Source organism: Gossypium raimondii, unplaced genomic scaffold, assembly GCF_025698545.1.
Source record: "Gossypium raimondii isolate GPD5lz unplaced genomic scaffold, ASM2569854v1 Contig00035, whole genome shotgun sequence".
Classification (NCBI taxonomy): Eukaryota; Viridiplantae; Streptophyta; class Magnoliopsida; order Malvales; family Malvaceae; genus Gossypium; species Gossypium raimondii.
In genome coordinates, this window is record NW_026291194.1 from 7501 (window position 1) to 12500 (window position 5000).

Genomic DNA, 5000 nt, shown 5'->3' on the forward strand with positions numbered 1-5000 from the left:
CAATTTCTAATTCAATTATTATACATATACAGTTGGGTTTTTATTACCAATAAAAACAACATCCTTATGTTTCAATATGAATACTACCATTTCATAGGAGTTTTATGAAAAAAAAGTCAAAAGCCCTTATCGGTTTGAACCGATGACTTACGCCTTACCATGGCGTTACTCTACCACTGAGTTAAAAGGGCGGTTCGACTCAATTACTGAATGAATCAGTAGACGGATAAGATCTATTTATATATATAAGTATATGCAGTAGACTCATAGTGGCTAGTAGCTCTCAGGAATGAGAATTCTAATTTACTTAACGTGTAGAGGTAAAATGGTTTTATTGATATTGGGTTTGATAAATATCAATGCAATGAATTGTTTCAAGGCCAATCATAATTGGCTTATCAGAACAGAACGAAATTCATTTATTTGATTAATACATGTACCTTAGCAATTCGACATAGATCCAATCTAGTTTATCGAAACATGTGATGAAGAGATTTGCTTTGTTCACCGAACCCAATTTTTAGAAAAAAAACACACACACATAATTTTTGATAACTTCTTGTTGCCTCTTCCAAAAATTCCCGATTTACTTTTTGTTAATTTACCGGCTTAGTGTGAGATAGAAACATGCCTGTCTCGTCGTAATAATGAGTGAATCAATGAATGAAAGTGGAAAAAATGAAGGTTAACTCCCTTTTTTATGTTTATGTTAAACCAATCACTGATCTTATACTTTGTATTATTAATATAATCTAGTTTCTTTTTATAATATCTATTTATTTCTAATAAATATTTATATAATAGATTGAATTTATCTAATTTATTTCTATATCGAATAGAGTGGCGATTAAAATGAATGATTTACTGAGTATAAATCGTGAATCAAAAATGGAAAATCATAAAAGATGGAAAAAGCTTTCGGCTCTAGTCATTCCATTATATTGACAATTTCAAAAAACTGCTCATACTATGAGCATAGTATAGTCGCAGTCAGGCAAGTATGCCCCCATCGTCTAGCGGTTCAGGACACCTCTCTTTCAAGGAGGCAGCGGGGATTCGACTTCCCCTGGGGGTAGGGTACTACGAAAGGAAGTTGATCATGGATTATCAATAAACCTAGAATTGATTCTTCCTGGGTCGATGCCCGAGCGGTTAATGGGGACGGACTGTAAATTCGTTGGCAATATGTCTACGCTGGTTCAAATCCAGCTCGGCCCAATAATTCGCTGATCCGCCATAACCTAAAATGCCCATTTTTTTGTATTTTGTTTTCCCGAAAAGCCAAACAAAAAAATTAGGGAAGAATAAAAAAGTCCAATTTTGTGATATATCCATCCCTACCGCTATTTGTTTTTTATTTTGTTCTATTTATTTAGTTGTTCCCATAAATTATGACCTTGATAACGCTCTAGATTCATATCAGGATCATTAAATAGAAAGTTTAATGAAAAGAAAAAGAGTAAAGTAAACAAAAAAGAAGACTCTTTTTTGTTTTCATTTTCAAATTGATTATTGATCGATTTATTTGGCAATAACGAAAGGATTCCTAGTAACTAGGAATCCGCGTCGCTCTCACTCAAAGTGCATACCCGTATGGATATCAATATATCACTCGCGCCTTTGTTTGTTACAACCCGGCTTCGAATCTAAAATCTAAATAGAAAATGGCTTGAATGAAATCATAAGACTATCTATGTTGTACACTTTTCTTTATTTCCCTGGGATTGTAGTTCAATTGGTCAGAGCACCGCCCTGTCAAGGCGGAAGCTGCGGGTTCGAGCCCCGTCAGTCCCGACGGATAAAATTTTTAAAATACATCAATTGATCCCTCCGTTTTCTGTCAAAGGGGATACAAATGACAGAATTTCATTCCCAACGATATCTTTATCTTTTTTTTATTTATTTTTTCCTTTCTCTTTTTTGTTGGGGTTTATTTGGAAACTATTTGTAAACGGTGAAAGTGGAAAAGCAGTCAGATGATACATCATCAGATGATTGTACAAGGAAGGCGGTAGATTATCGAAAAGAAAGGGTGGAAAAGAATATATATAAATAAAGGAAAGGAATTCTTTTGATTGGACCAGGCATCACTTTTTGTATTCGGTGTGGATAAAAGATCTTCCTATGTTATACTATTCAATTCTCGACGGTGAATCGATTTGATAGCCTAGATATTGTTATTCATGATATTGATCCGATTCGATGTCATTGAAATGTAAGTCATTGCATTGAATTTACAAGCGACAAATTTATCATCTCTATGGGATTAAATCGAGTTATTGCGAAGTAAAAAAAACAATGAAATTATGGAAGTAAATATTCTCGCATTTATTGCTACAGCGCTGTTCATTCTAGTTCCTACCGCTTTTTTACTTATAATATACGTAAAAACTGTCAGTCAAAGTGATTAATTTGAATGAAACTTGACTTTTTATCAAGGAGTTAAGAAAAAAAGGATTCAAATCTCACGTCTTAAATAAAATGAATGGACTAGAATCAGCAGTATCCTATAAAACTCGATAGTATGGTAGAAAAAATATGAATCTTTCTACCATACTATCTATATCTATTATTGTAATGTAGAAAGATACAAGCTTAATATAGATGAATCCACAATATGGATCTTCATACATGTCGATATCAATTAAATATATGTACTGTACATAGTATCTCAATTTTATTTCTTCGCTTGATCTATTTTATTTGTGTTGATTTCAATTAATCTGAAATAATTGAAAGGCAAGTCTTACGATTTTATAATTCTTTCATTTCATGGATTTGATTTTTTTGGTGGATACCGAGATTCCTATTAAAATAATCAGAAATGAAGGAAAAATGGAATGGAATAGGCATATATTAATTAAATTAATAAAAAAAAAAGAAAACCAAGTAATCTTTTTTTTTGAACATTCCAAAGAAGTAATTCGTTGAGCAACTGACAGATGATCCAAAGAGTTCTATGGTAACTTTTCTTCGTATTTCGTTTCGAAAAAAGGGTATACCCTGCCGATTTTGAATTTAACTTCTTTGATCCATGATATGAAATGAGTCAATAAAGCATTTCATAAATGAAATTCAACTAAAACTGGGGGTAAGTGTCTAATATGTGACTACACTAAGGCAAGATCTTATTAAATTAAATAAAAAAAAGACTTTTTTTTTCTCTTTGAACAGTAAAGAGGGAGGGAAATAAAAACAAGCAAATACAGAAAACAAAGGGGGTTCCTTGTCCCTCATTGTCCGTTTCTAACTCTGGTAAGAGCTGGTTCATCAAAATAGACAATTTAGGAAGAATTCTTTTTTTTTTAATTGCCTATCATCCGGATCCCTTTTACTTTCGAAATACGAACATGGGGATTATTGAAATGTTTGTTTGATTTTGATTGAAAAGGTGTTATTCATAGAATACATTACTCCACTAGAATCCAAGAATTTCGAAATGAAGACTAATAAAATAGTTAAAATAAAAAAAGGCTTTGCAAAACGATCTAGAAAACAATTGATACGGTTTGATTCCTCAACCCCAATTAGGAGTACCCCTAGAGCCCACTTCTTCCCCATACTACGAGTGAAAGGGAAAATGTAAAGACTACCATTAAAGCAGCCCAAGCAAGACTTACTATATCCATGTGTATTATGTCCCTATCTCTATGAATATGAAACAAATATGAAGAATTCCATTTTCCATTATTGTTCACTAATAATAGTGGAATTACTGGCGCAGAGTCAAAAGAAAAGGGAATTGTGACACGCCACCGTTGATGAATCACTTCGATAAATCCGCTTATAACAAGCTCTTATATGATTTCGAGTAAAATCGAGAACCATTAAGCACAAGCAAAATGCGCAGTAACACTTTTGGAAATATCAAAGAATGTTACTCACATGTATCAATAATAAGACTTATTCTTTCTTTTGGTGTCCCTCATTAAGTAAAAGCCGATTATCTATCAATCTAATATTAATTGGATGCCTGAACATTCAGAGACTTTCATCCGTCTGTATACAAAGTATCTTCCAACCCTTCTACAACCATTCATTAGTTAATTAGACACTCCCGTTATCAATCTAATTCAAGACTCCTCTAGTAGCCACTCCATTAGTAAGGGGCTCCCATATCAAGATTTACTGATTCCTTCCACTACTTTAGTTTTCCTTGAATCCTAGACGTTAGGAGACGTTAGGATTTCGAGTTTTGTTGATCAGGCGACACCCGGATTTGAACTGGGGAATAAAGGTTTGCAGTCCCCGCCTTACCGCTCAGCCATGTCGCCAAAGGCTACAAACAAAAAAGGAGAGTATCCCCTTTTCTTTTCATTTTAGATCGGATCCATACCTTCAATTGGTTATAGTATCTCAAGACACACAATATCTAAAACTTTCCCTTTCTTTTCTATTGAAAAGAAAATGTGGATTCTCAGTTACAAAAGTCAAAATTCAGGACAAATAAATTGGAACCATTAACTATTGACTGCAAATTTATGGACGATTCTTCTTCACTTGTCTTTTCTAATGGTATAAGAAAATCAAACTGGATACATAACTAATCAGTATTGATTTTTTTCAATAAAAAAAACTTTCTGAATTTCAAGTATATTATAATAATATAACAGCAATTATGAGTCTATATAAACCCCAGAGCATAAGTTGTTACACAGTTATAGTTATCTAATGAGGTATTTTATCTATCTAGATATGATGTCCATAGGGAATCAGCACGAAATTATCGTGTTTCAATTTTTCATTGAATAGATTAAAATAAAAGAAAAATAGAATTTTGATAGAGCACGCCATGTCTTGTCTCCATTAGAGCGTTATAATGGAATAAAAGAAAGACATATATAAATAGAAATGCTATATCTGCACATGTTTAATAAATATAAGCCCCTTTTCGTACGCACTTCAATCATATTCTAAATATTCTACTAAAAATAAAAAACTAAAAAGTGGGTAAAACATCTATCTTCTCTGCGAATCGTTTTTGAACAATGGAGTCCATG

General features: G+C 32.7%; 2 non-coding genes across 2 annotated transcripts; both read left to right on the plus strand.

Annotated features, from left to right (window-relative positions):
• The first annotated feature begins 1134 nt into the window (after positions 1-1134).
• On the plus strand, positions 1135-1218 carry TRNAY-GUA (transfer RNA tyrosine (anticodon GUA)). Its single transcript has one exon. It is a non-coding gene; the product is annotated as a tRNA-Tyr (tRNA).
• A 502-nt stretch (positions 1219-1720) lies between these two features.
• TRNAD-GUC (transfer RNA aspartic acid (anticodon GUC)) lies at positions 1721-1794 on the plus strand. Its single transcript has one exon. It is a non-coding gene; the product is annotated as a tRNA-Asp (tRNA).
• The last annotated feature ends 3206 nt before the right edge of the window (positions 1795-5000 follow it).